Raw genomic sequence first — 14,624 nt, forward strand, 5'->3', positions numbered from 1 at the left:
TTGTCTGACATCAATGGGAGGGGAGGCTCTGTATCCTGTGGAGGTTAGATGACCCAGGGTAGGCAGAGGTGTGGGATGGGAAAGTGTCAGTGGTTGGGATAGCATACTCACAGAGACAAAGGGGAAGGAGAAGAGAGACAGGTTGTGGGATGGGGGACTTGTAGAGAAGTAATGGGGAAGTGGGATATCATTTGAAATGTAAATGAATGGAATGATTAATAATAATAAATTTTATGCTAAAAAAAAGATGCTGGGAATCAAGCTGCCGATGAAAGCAGATCTTCAGAAAACCCCTGCTTAGAAAGGAATAGAGACAATGTTCAGTTTCAATTGATGACTTTCGGGAAGAAATTGGTTTATTGGTCTGAGATTTTAAGTTTGTGTAAGAAACTAGAAATGTACATTTTCACATTAAGTCATGTTCTAAAAAGTTCCTTGCTTATATTTAGCACATAGTATGTAAATGAATAAGATCTATGTAGTCCTGAGGTATCAGTTCATTCTAAAACCTGTCATTGTATTTTTAAAAATCCTAGAGCATTTGAGAAAATTATGATTTTTTTCTTCTATCAATGGGCTAAATTCAAATAGATATTAAAACATGACTTTAAAAATTGCCCAACAAGGCTCAGATATTCACAGCTACCTGTTAGGGCTACTCAGTTTAAACTGACACCATAAAGTGACTGAAAAATTATTTGCCTTGGAAGATTTTCTTTTCCTTTCAATGGTTACCTCCTTCTCTACCATATTTGGAAGGACTAATTGATTTTATTCCATGATCATTGAAAAATGTTATTTTTTATAAACATCATTAAAACTTTTGCTTCCCACAGTGATTGAGGGAGTAGAGAAAAAGCAGTAAGAATATTCGTACAGCGAAAAGCATCTAGCCAAGTTTCAGAGGCATGGTAGAGCTTTAAAAATAGAAAGCAGCTAAGGTAATGTCATAGAGAACACTGCTGAGACTCAGCTATGGCACTGACATCTCATAGAAGAAAAAGAATAAAAGAGGAAGGGATGGCTGTCTCTCCCTCTTCTTTGCCTCTCATTTCTTCTTCCTAACAGAAAGAGTATATTTCCCAAGAGCCATTGCATATTATTTAAATATCTCCACATTCATGCATCACTGTCTTATGTTTCTCGACTTCGGGATACGCGGCTAAGTTCATCTTTTTCAATAATAGGGGTCATGGCTAAGCTGTAGAGGTTGCAGTCTAACTCTGGGAGGGAAGCTCCTATTTCGCTCCCAGGTGATTCCTGTTAGAAAAGCAACTACTCCAAGATTTAACAGCAAATCCGCAATGGCAATTTTATCGATCTCCCCATTTCTATCTATTTGTGTTACAAACACAATTTTGCAACACAGAACTTTTTAATAGTATTTCAGTGTCAGTGTATGGAGTGCCCATTTAAAAAGAAGCTTAATTATTTTAGTTTGGAGCTTGTTAAAATGCTTGGTATTTTTCATATTGAAATACATGCTATTGTTCATTAAATTAAATGCATTATATCATTACTGACATTTATTAACCTTTCAGTTTTCTAACTCTACAGTTGATTTCTCACCAAACAGAGATGGGACCATCAACAAATACATACCATTGCCTTTTGTCCCTGTCTAACTAATGAGCGCTCTTCTTTGTATTGCTACCTTTCTTACATCTCATGAAAGGGCTAGGAACAATGATGTTTTCTGTCATTTGAAGACCATTCTGTAGTCTCGCTCTGTGTGACACATGACAGCTGAAGAATTATAAGACTTTCAGTACTGAAAAAAAATATGTTTATGTTGGAGAAAAGTTAAAGATTTCATTCTTGTCTTGGGCAGACGTTTCTGTACGCACCCCCTGAAGTGTGTCATATTGAGATCCAGATTCTCTCTTCTTTATTCAGCACAGACCGGAGGGCCAATTTCCCTGTGATGCCTAGCTCATAGCTATTGCAGTCTGTGGCCCATTTACTAAGCAGGGAGTTATTCCCACACCTGGCCTCTGTCAATGCCTATCAAGCAAGACTGCTTCGTTGAGAACTCCAGGAGTGCTATAGTAGGTGACCTTTATAAACGTATGGTATTACCTTTATAGTATAAGCTATCTATGCTTCACCGGAAGAAAGCTTCAGGTTCTGTACTGTGCAGTTCCTGAGAACTTGCACACTCTGCCAGCAGTGTGGACCGTTGGCTAGACAATTCACTAGGTTCTCTCTCCACTTCTTCAGAGTAAGCATCTGTCCGGTGGTTGTTTTTGTTACCCCACGTTTGTTACCCCACTTCTCAGTCTACCCCTCTTTTCTCAGGCCCTCACTCAGTTTCCTCATCTTTCTCAGGTCACCATTTCTCTGCTTCCCAACAATTATGGGGAGTCTGGGTGGTGGTTTGAAGATGCTTACCCCAGGGAATGGCACTAGTAGGAGGCGTGGCCTTTTTAGAGTAGATGTGACCTGGTTGGAGGAAGTGTGTCATTGTCAAGGTAGGCTTTGAGATTCTTCTCCTAGTTGCCCGTGAGACAGCCTCGCTCCTGACTACAGTCAGATCAAGGTGCAGAACATACAACTCCTTCTACAGCACTCTATCTGCCTGGCCACTGCCAGGTTTGCTGTCACGATGTCAATGGACTGAATCTCTGAAACTAGAAGCCAGGCCCAATTAAATGTTGTTCCTTATACAAGTTGCCTCGGTCATGGTATCTCTTCGTAGGCATGGAAACCATAACTAATGCAGCCATGTTTAGGTATTGACATACAAGGTATAGACATAGAAGGCACATACACTGAGCAGAAAGTTATGGAAATAGGTTGAGCATGGCCTTCTTTAGTGGTATCCTTATAACCTCACACTGCAATGTTCCGTGTGTCTTTCCTACTTTCTTCTTTCCTCTGGAAACCATGAGAAAGCCTATATAGAGCACAGTTTTATCCCCAGGATTTATGAGAGTCCTGTTTGGCAGAATTGGAATGTAGGTCACATATATAATTCGAATTTTTTATTAGCTGCACTCAAAAAGCAAAAAGAAAACAGGTAACCTTATCCTCCCATCCTCAACCTCGATGCTCAGGCTGGGATATACATCCTTTAGTACGACAGTTAGCACCCACTGTCTTCCTGACTTAATCCTGAACCATATGTAATATTAGGCCCATTCAACCTGTGCTCAATCCCAGGCTGCTCTAACCACACCAGTCCCAGAACCAGTGAGAGAGGTCAAGGTGCCAGATCTCTTCACAAAACTACAAACTACTGTGAAAGATCAAGATAACAGTCTCTCTGCCCCCCGCCCCCATGAGAAACAAACTACTAGTCCTATATAAATGTTCTCCAATGTAACTCACCCGAATGAAATTCAGGACACAGAACTTAAAACAACAACAACAACAACAACAGCAGCAACAACAACAACAGCAACAACAACAGCAACAACAACAACAGCAGCAACAACAACAGCATAAATTTCATCAAAGCATTAAAGGTGTTCAAAAAAGGCACAAACAAACAAGAGAAAAAAAGAGACTAAAAATGTAAGTGATTCTTAAACATCCCCCCTCCCCCGCACACTGAGAAGAGACCCGTGATGAAAGCCCACGTTTGTAAAAGAAAGCAGTTAATTGAGAACTGGCTTACACCTCTTACAGTTTTAGAGGCTTAGTCCATTGTTATTATCATGGAGAACATGGTGAAGAAGTAGGTGAGAGCCCTATTATGCTCTACAAGCAAGACAGAGAGAGAGAGAGAGAGAGAGAGAGAGAGAGAGAGAGAGAGAGGCAGAGAGAGACAGAGAGAGAGAGGAAAGAGGGGGAGGGAGGGAAGGGGGAAGGTGGTAGGGGAGGGAGGGAAACAGAAAGAGACAGAGAGAGAGAGAGACAGAGAGAGAGAGAGACAGAGAGAGAGAGAGAGATCTAAGGAGATAATCAATTGAGTAAAGAGAAAACCCCTAGTAGAAAGAATCTTTTCTAGCTATAAATCTGGCAGAGGATTAATATCTAAAAAGCTCAAATAACAAAGTGTCAAGAAAACAAATGACCCATTTAAAAATGTCTGTAGACCTCAATAGTGAGTTCTCCAAGGAGGAAATAAAAATGGCTAGGTAATACCTCAAAAGATTCTCATCATCCTTAGCAATTAGAAACATGGAAATCAAAACAACTCTGAGGTCTCATGATATCCCATTCAGAATGTACAAGAAGATCAAGACAGTGGACAATAAATGTTCAAGAAGACATTTGAAAGCGAACTCATGCTGACTGTTTGTGAAACTGCAAACTAGTCCAGCTCCTCTTGAATCAATGTGGAGGAGTCTCAAAAAGCAAATACTTTATGACCCAGCCATATCGCTCCTTAGCGTATGCCTAAAGGACTTGACATCCTACTTCTCAGGAACTAGGTTAGCAATGTTCGTTGCTGCTCTATTTACAATAATTAGGGAATAGAAACATCATAAATGTCCTTCCACTGATGAACAGATAATGAATTGTGTTAAATATAAACAATGAAACAAAATTCATCTGGAAAGATAAGAAAATCATAAAATTTACAAGTAAATGGTTTCAACTAGAAAATATTATATTGAGGGATGTATCCCAGACCTGGAAACACAAATGCTTTATCTTCTGTCATCTGTCATTTCCAGCTCCAGATCTTCAGATATGAATGTATAATCTGAAGTAACTATGAAATAGGGAAATTAAAAATGAATCACGGGGGTGAAGCACTAGAGAGGAGAATAGCATATAATAGGATATAGGTTATTTGAGGGGGGAATGGAAAAACATGGAGAATTTAATTTGGGAGCAGAGAGAAATCAAAGAGAAGGGGGCATGGCATAGGGATAAATAGCACTAAGGCTGCTTGAAAAAGCCATAGAAGTCATGGTTACATATAGTATACACATACACATATCTTATATATGCATATGGTTTTAATGAAATTATGCCATTTGGACTGATAATGGTCCCTCCCTTTTGTGACCCATTGAGTATCTCACAAAAGCTTCAGTACCAGGCTTGAGAAATCACCTTTTGAGTTTTGGTCCCAGAAATCCCCAATGTAGACTATTACACTTGTCCTGCCTGTCTCCGATGAGGAGCTTCTGCTGCGGAAGACAACATGTACTTTGGACACAGGTCCTAGACAAATTGGACTGGATCTCACCCTCCCTGACTTTCTTATTACTAGAAGGTTCTTTACAAGTTACCAAGGAAAGAAAACAATAGCCCCACCCAGTTGTGACACCTGAAAGCCACAGCAAAAGACAGCACAAAAGAGTATCCACAAATGTGCAGTACTGGGTCTCATCCCATAACCAACGCTGTGGTGACTCAGTAGATGTAAGGCTAACTCAACAGGAGGGAAATCAGTGTTGGTCAGGAAACCTAGGGAGACCACAACTGTTAGATGAGAGTCTACTACTGACACTTTCCTAAACTAGTACAATTTCTTATTGCATTCAAAATACTTTTCTTCATGCCCGAAGGCATGGTCTCTCTGTAGCAGAGACCTTTTCAGGAAGCTACAACAAGACAAAATGGGGAGAAGAGCTGATGGCGGGGTACTGAGAACTGATTGACACATCGATAAACAGCCTCACACCCAAGTCTCAGGGAAAGTAGAACATGAGATGAGAAGATTTTAAGAGCCAGAGGAAGAAATGGACTCAGCAGGCTGTCTTTACAGATCGTGTGTGTGTGTGTGTGTGTGTGTGTGTGTGTGTGTGTGTGTGCCTGTGTGTGTGTTTATATATAAAATGATGCATATTGTTAAATATAACATAAACAATTATATATAACAATGTATACACAATAATTAAATATATATGTTTTATATAAAGCAATAATAAAGAAAAAGGACGCATTTTAGGAGGGAAAGAGCATGGGAAGAGGTGGAGGAAAAGGGATGGGGAAATAATGATGTATTTTCATTAAACAAATTACAAAAGCATAATGAAATTAAAATTTTAAACTAGTCTGAATACTTACCATGCCATTTTATAGGCATAGTTTTCAGTGATTAAGAACAGATTGCATAAGAGACTGCTGCTTAATTAAAAAAAAACTGTAAAAATTATTCTTAATACAGCCGAATCATGCTACATTTTTACCAAAATGTTTGAAAATTGAATCTTGTGTCATTTTTGGAAAATACTTCTTATGCTAAGTATTCATTTACATTTTTAATTTTAATCACTCTAATAGGTTGAAATTACTCTTTTTTTTTTAGCACCCAGGCCTTCATGCTTACCATGCAGGCACTTGCACCGCAGACACAGAAGTATCGTTCATTTATTGAAAATCACTAATGATTTTGACTTTCTTTTGCTTATTTGCTTATGCCAGCATTTTCCCCTTTATGTATGAATTATCTGTCTATAGCCAATATATTTTCTCATGTTGCTATTTAGCTATCAAATCTATTTTTAAATCAAAACTTTGTTTGAATATTTTATAAAATTTCAGCAATTTGCTATATATCTATATAAAATCTTAAAGATTTATTATAAGATGATATAATTACAATTTAATTTATTTCTGTGCTATCTTACAAAGAGAAGTGTTTAATTTGACGAGATTAACTTATTAACATCTTTTATAGATGTTTCTTTTGTATCATGTCTAAGTTATATTTCTCTACTTTAAGATTATTTAGATTTTCTTCCATGGGTTTCATAGTTTTAGATTTCACTTAAGCTTTTGAGTAATCTTATTTATTTTCAGTAGATGGTCACATATAGGTTTTACATTGAAATAGATTTTTTTAATTGAAAATCACTTGGCCATATATATGTGACCATAGTTCCAGATTCATCTCTAGGTCTGTTGGCCTGTTTCTCTGTCAATGCCATAATGACTTGATTGTGGTAGCTATGTAATAAAGACCTCTGATGTCTAACATTCAGAGCTCTTTACATGTTTACATTAACTTTAAATGTTCCTTATCTGTACATGAAAAAACGTTCATTCACTAAGATTGTGATGGTTATGACTGACTTTGTAATACAGAGCAGTTTTCACAAAAATTGAATCCTCCAATATTATATCTTCTTTATTTCAGGTGCCTCTTAACTTACCTCACTACTTTGTGTGTTAAAATTCGAATTTGCACACGTTTTACAGCAATTTTATTCCTAATAAAATTGTTCGTCATATGCTTGTCCTCCCCCACCCCCACAAACCCTGTCATGTTCTTAAAGAATCAAGATCTTTGTACAAAAAAAATGTCACAGTGGCAAGGATTTCTGTCTGTGGCCAGAAGACACTGAGTGTGTGAGTGGACTAAGAATTGTGTATTGTCCCCAGCCAGGAATACAGATGAGGACAACCGTCGTGAACACCTCAGTGGCAGACTTCTGAGTGTTTCAGAGTCACAGACACTCAGCTAAGTCACATAGATCATACCCATGTAAACCGTGAGATAAGGAATAGCTTTGTGAATTCTCTGAGCTTGGTGGGCTTATAATAGAGCAGACTTTGCACTAGCTGCTTAACCTATTTGACTTTATGAGAATATGTACAAATATTGAGCCAATGAGTATGGTCTCATTTTAATTGAATCTACAAGCTATTGTCAATTATCTGGGTACTGATGCATTTGTGATTAAACAAAATATCTGGTCATATGAAAGAGTAGAAGTAACATGGATCCAACATGCACAAAAATACAGTAGTAATATTTTATGATATATAGTGGCATATGTATAATTTAATCCCAAATTAAAGTCATGATTAATAATAAAATATTTCACCTTGATTCTATTTTAAAATTTAAGAATAAAGTGATTAAGACTAAAGGAAGGTAATTATTCAGTTGAAAAACTAATAATTTGGTCTCAAATTATATTTGAATTGGCCAGTCACTACATGGTTAGATGTAAGCACGGCATTAAACAAAGTAAACCATCAGACTCTCAGGAGGATCGTTATGTGGATCTGATTTTTCTAAACATCACATAGCAGGACAAAGATTCAGAAACACTTAACGTCACATCCATTCCTTGATCTGTATCACTGTACATTAATTCAGGAGACTGGAAACTGTTACTCTGATTGCTCTGCTGTATATATTTTTGTGATAATATACCCAAATATCTGCTTCAAATAACAGAAGAATTTGAAATTTTTGTCACCTACAACAAGGCAAAGTGGCCAAGTCTAAGAATTATCAAAGGCAATGATGGACAGATGCATTTTTCAAGAATGCTCGTCTTTCGAAAGAACACAGTCCGATGTTCAGGGCTCACAAAGGCTAATGTGGCAAGAGGACGATTTGTCTTATTTCTCATGTTCTTCTTGGCTCTTCCCCAGCAAATGTTTCTTGCACAGGTTACACATCTCATTGTTCAGGTCAGACTGCAGAGTCCTTGCAGCATTAATTTAAGAGTGAGGGAACACGCTGAAATTCCCAAATACTGTCCACCTGGAAGGCAGAGACAGTGCATCGCAACTTTGTGCCTTCATGGAACTTGCTTATTTGGTGAGTAGGCATTGCTTAAATAATACACTGACACTTTCTGGTGTGAATCTGTAGAGGCAGTTTATTGGATCATATACACACAGAAAGCATAAGGTTAAAAGTGATAAAACTTTGCCAATTTTAATAGATTTTTTTCATTCTTCCATTATCAAAATTATAGTCAAAAAACCATTTTCAATTCTTTTTTCAATTTCAGACACGTAGACACAGGTAAGATTTTTGTGTTGGGGAGCAAGTCATCAAGGAATTGAATACATGGTGTTATATGGAGGTCCAGAAATATGAAGTTATTTTATTAAGTTGAAATTATCTCTCATTTGAAAACCCAAGATGGGGGGGGTAGGTGGAAATATTATCTGACGGAGGTGTCATTGTCAGCCATCATCAAAAGCCACTGTGCTCTTTACAAAGAGAAGGGGAACTATGGTGGGGTGAAGGTCCCTTTGGTAGAGACAGTTTTGTATAAGTATATATGGAAACCTTTCTCAGAAGGGAAGTGAGTGGTATAGCCAGCGTTCACAGTGAATCCCAGAACTGCCAAGGTATGACCCTTGAACCAACACAAGGCAGAAGATTGGCATATTTGATCTCAGTACCAGATTTTCCTTTTTCAGAAAGTTGAGCCATTTTCTTCCTTCTGGGATCAGAATCCTTCTATTCACCATGACAATGTGAAAAGAAACTGACTGCTATTTCTGAATTTAATTAAAGTGGAAAAATAAAGACATGGAATAAAAAAAACAAAAAAAGGAAAGAAAGTGATTGCTAGCTCTGGTCCAATGGAGAAAGCAAGGTAGCCATGGAGGGAAGGGAGAGTGGCATAACTCCTGAACCCTCCCAGATGTGCAGTGAGCAGGGAGGTGCAGTCGACACTTGAACACAGTGAGGCAGACCAGGAGTTCTGGACCTAAATAACTAAGAAAAATAGCATCAAGTCGGAATGAGTCTTACAGGGAATTCCTATAGCAAATTATCAATTGAATATGCTTAAATCTACCACTTGTTTGCAAAATTTAGCGTTAATTTCCTTGCATACCTTTCTAATACAGAAATATAGAAATTATATAAGCTAGAAATTTGGCCACTTGTTTTACTCCTCTTTTCTTAATGTCTGACTATAAGAGAAATATATACAATTAACCTTTAATTCTAATTTGTTCTATTAAGATTAAGTAATTATTACTAAGTGTTATTAAGAGAGAAGTGAGAAGAGACAAGATGAGGCCCATTCACAAAATGAACTATTTTCCTTCTGCTCTGTTCTTTTATGGCTATTCAGCTTTAAACTAGTCCTTCATACATAAGCACACACACACACACACACACACACAAACACACACACACACAAACACACATACACATATATACACACACATACACACAGACACACACATACACACACATACAGACTCACACACACATACACACACATACAGACTCACACACACATGCACACACATACACACACAGACACACACATATACACACATATGCACACATACAGACACATACATGCACACATGCATACACACAAACACACATATACACACATATGCACACATACAGACACATACGCACATGCACACACGCATACACACACAGACACACACATATACACACATATGCACACATACAGACACATACACACATACACACATGTATACACACACAGACACACATATACACACATACCAACACACATATACACATACATACATACATACACACACGCATACACACACAGACACACACATACCTACACACATACACACACATACATACACAAGCACATACACACTCATATACACACACACACACAAATATTCCAAGTTCAACGATGTATTCGATTTAATCTTTTGGCAGAAATTTGGAGAAAAAAAATGAGGAGATTGTTATGGACTTCACCCTTAATTTCTGAAAAATTGCTTTCTTCCTTGTGAGCCACAGTGGGGATGGGAAATGCTCTCTCTAGGAAAACCTGGTTTTGTGTGACTGACACATACTGCATTTTTAATAACAGGATGAAATGCATTATTCAGAACTCAGTGCTGTCCAGCCGATTCAGCTCAGCCCTGGATCTGCCTCCTCCATGTGCGTCTGTTGTCTGAAAACGTTCAAGTTCTTCTTGTGATCAATACTAGTGGCCACGCTATTACTTGTTTGCCTGGGTATTTGTATGCTAGCAGACTGGCTTGTGATATTATAGTATTTTATAGTATATTTTAATGAAGTGGACTAGTATGACTAGTATGCATTTTTTGAGCCATCTCAAAGAATAGTTAAACACATCCACTGGTTTTTTTCTTTCATTTTCCCCCTTCGATTGGTGAGAATAACATCACACTTATACAAGTAAAGCACTCGATATGGAATAGTGTAAGGTAAAGATTGACCCCTTAACAGCATGTCAGGTCCCTTATTATCTCAGAAATCCTTGATGCCCAGGGACGATATATCCAAAGATAATATTCTGCTGGTATACTTCTAAAACAACTGTTCTCGGCTTTCAGGAACAGACACATAATATAGAGTAAGCTGTGAGAGTCTACTGTTAAGAGCTTAAAGGCTAGACCCAGTTACATAGCCCTAATCCTCCCCAGAGACATTTTTAAACATAGACACAATTTAAAAAAAAATAAAAGACAAGCATGAATATGGTGTCAGAAAATTCTTCTCCAGGGACCAACAATGAGGCTCAGTAGGTAAAGGCCCTTGATGACAATTCTGGCAACCTGAATTTGATGCCCAGGACTCCTGGCGTACAGAGTGAACTGGCTCCCTTTAAGTCTCCCTCTGATTTCTGCAGTCACGCCCCATAATGAGTGTACCCCCAATACAATGAGTAAATAAAATGTAATTTTTCACATTGGAACTTTCTACCCCAGATCTAAATTAGCTACTAGATTCTATCTGAATCATTTTGTCAGTATCTTATCTGACCGTTATTTTCTTCCTTTGTGAAAGAGGACTTACGTTAATCCCCACTGCAAAGATTCATGGGAGACTCAGATGAATTAACGGGTCTTAGCTTTCTGAGTGTATTACGAGGCCCTGTGTGAGGACAAATTTTATAATTATTGTTATAGCCTGTGTGGTTTTTATCTCGCAACTTTGAGGATGTTTTCAAGATCTAGGTTGAAAGTAACGAGCCGCTCCTGGTGTAGACTTACACCATATTTATACTTAATAACGTTCTAAATCTAAATCATCTAGCAACACTGTGTTATAAGCCATTACACAATCGAGTTAACTTCAAAACATTTATTTTATATAGACACAATGCTTCTACTAAAGTAATATGATCTATCTGCAACCTCTCTCAGTGTTCACATCTAATATGTCTGTTTATTCCTCTCAGGGTGAAGATCCCCGTGTGTTCATGATCTGCACCATTGGCAACCAGGTCAGTAATACCTAACCCATAAGGTTTCAAGGGAAAAAGAAATAAGCAAAAAATGCTTGAGGAATCTTTGAATGACGTTTAAAAATGTGTATGTAGTCTGTGGGCAATGATACTAGGAAGTAAATAATCACAGGCTAGCACCATGCAACTGCTCTCAAAAACTGCTAGAAAAAAATTAAAAAAAAAAAAAGAAAGAAAGAAGTTCATAGGGAATGTATTTACATTGATTAACAGACTGTATGTGGTTTTTTTTTTTTAATTTCACACCCTACAGCAAATTTTTTTTCACAAAAATAACTCTGTGCAATGAGTAGAACTCTCTTCTAACTGTCTGCCTTACCCCTATTTAGAAACTACTACAAATGCGTGTTTCTCCTGCTTCTCCTTTGGCATTTTTCTTGTATCTGTTTTGTCCTATTCCAATTTCTTTGTTTTGTTTTATTTTATATTTTACTATTATTCTTAAGATACGCATTTTTCTTTTTTCATATTTAGTGTTTATTCATAAACTTAAATCTGCTATCTAGCTAGACTTGGACGGGATGAGGGAAATATGGAACCCAAAAAACTTCGATTAGAGCAGAGATCAAAGAGCACATGGGGAGGGGTCATGGGTGCTCTCCCACTTTACTGCAGAGAGAGCAGCAGAGGGAATGGTCTGGTGGGTAAGATGCCCGCCCACAAGTCAAAAGAATCAGAGATGTCCACCCACACTCGGAAATGGTGATCCTCTTGCTGGTTTTGCCATCCTGCATCCCAAATGCTCCATGGCTTTCACGATGCTCATGCCTGCTTTCACCATCCTTCCCACACACCACATGGGGCCATCCGGTCGCTCAGTCTTGGCAGCGCAGATAAAAACAAAAGCAAAAACAAACAAATAACAAAACTGGAAACCGTTTGCGTTTGGTTCCCCATTTACCATGGACAAGATGCCACAAACTGTATGCTTCAAAATGAAGTTCTCATCCTCCAGTTCCTCTCTGTACATGGACCGCTACCAGTGGCATCATGGCGTGTGACGTTGCCAGCCTGTCACATGCATAACTCTGTGAAAGGAGGAACCGTTTTATCCGAGTCCTCCCCCCCCAGTGCTCATAGCATGAAAGTTTTCTTCTGTCTGGAATTTTGTCTGCAAACAGCTCGAAGGATATGCTGCCCAAGGGCTCACCACTGGCCAACTTGTCAAGTGACACGGTGGGGTTGACCGTGGCTGCAGGGGACAGCGGCATCTGCAAAGCCCCTGCTTGTTTTTTTTTTACTTTAAAAAAAATTGGATATTTTTATTTATATTTCAAATGTTATTCCCTTTCTCGGTTTCTGGTCCATAACCCCCTATGCCACCCGCCTCTCCCTTTTTCTATATGGATGTTCCCCCACCCATCCACCTTCCCCTTCCTGCCTCCCTGCCCTGACATTTCCCTACACTGGGGCGTCAAGGCTTGGCAGGGCCAAGGGCTTCTCCTCCCATTGGTGCCCATCAAGGCCATCCTCTGCCACATATGCAGCTGGAGCCATGAGTCTGACCATGTGTAGTCTTTGGGTGGTGGTTTAGTCCCTGGGAGCTCTGGTTGGTTTGTATTATTGTTCTTATGGAGTTGCAAGTCCCTTCAGCCCTTGTTTTCTAATGATAGAAAAGTTGCAGATTTAGGTAAGAGGGAGGTGGGGAGGATGTTGGAGGATTTGGGAAGGGGAAGCTGTAATGAGAATATGTTCTATGAAAAAGATCTATTTTCGATAAAAGAAAAATAGAAAAAAATTTAAAAAATGAAAGTGAAGTAAGTAGCTGTCAACACAGCCAAGAGCAGAGAAAAAATAGAACAAGGAAGCCAAGATAGGAAGCACACAGTGAGGTGAGAAGAGAGATCAGCATTGTTTAACTTTGGAGGCTGAATATGACCCTTTCTCCAGCACCTTCTATCCACACATTTGATTCTTAAGAATGTAAATGCCACCAAATTATAATCTAGTTTTTCCTCATCCTCTGTTATTATTTTTTCATTCTATTTTCCAGCCAATACTGCATACATGCACATGCACACACATAGATACATAGGCACACAGACACACTACAGACACACAGACATACAGTCACACAGACACACATGTACAAACACATAGACATACACACAGACACACAAACACTCATACAGACACACACACACAGACATAGACACACACACAGAGATATAGACACACACACAGACACATACACACACAGACCCACACAGACACATAGACACACACAGAGACTCACACACACAGACACATACACACACAGACACACAGATATGCACACATGTACAGACACATATACACACACACAGACACACATACAGACACACACAGAGAGAGACACACAGACACACATATATCCCCCCACAGACACACACAGAGACACAGACACACACACATATACACACACACACATACACATACACACACACATACATCCCCCACCACACTACATTCTCATCTGTTACTCCAAATCTACTCATATTAAAACATTTATAGATAAATCGGAGTTTTCTGTCATTGATGTGTTTCTATGTTTAGGATATATTAACTAGATATATGAATAAACTATAGATATGAATTTAGATACACATGAATATAGCCATGTGTTCTGAAATGACTGTATTCATAAAGTGACAGTTTTATTTTTCCAGGTGACTTGATGTAAATAACGCACCTGAACATACTGAAGAAATGCTGCCATTACACACACTCATGGGAACAGACACTCTTCCGGAACAAGGG

The 14,624-nt window shown here is 38.5% G+C and overlaps 1 pseudogene; it reads right to left on the reverse strand.

Annotated features, from left to right (window-relative positions):
* Window positions 1-12,472: 12,472 nt before the first annotated feature.
* LOC134485805 (peptidyl-prolyl cis-trans isomerase A-like) lies at window positions 12,473-13,096 on the reverse strand (annotated as a pseudogene).
* Window positions 13,097-14,624: the final 1,528 nt, after the last annotated feature.

Source organism: Rattus norvegicus, chromosome 2 (assembly GCF_036323735.1).
Source record: "Rattus norvegicus strain BN/NHsdMcwi chromosome 2, GRCr8, whole genome shotgun sequence".
Taxonomy (NCBI): Eukaryota; Metazoa; Chordata; class Mammalia; order Rodentia; family Muridae; genus Rattus; species Rattus norvegicus.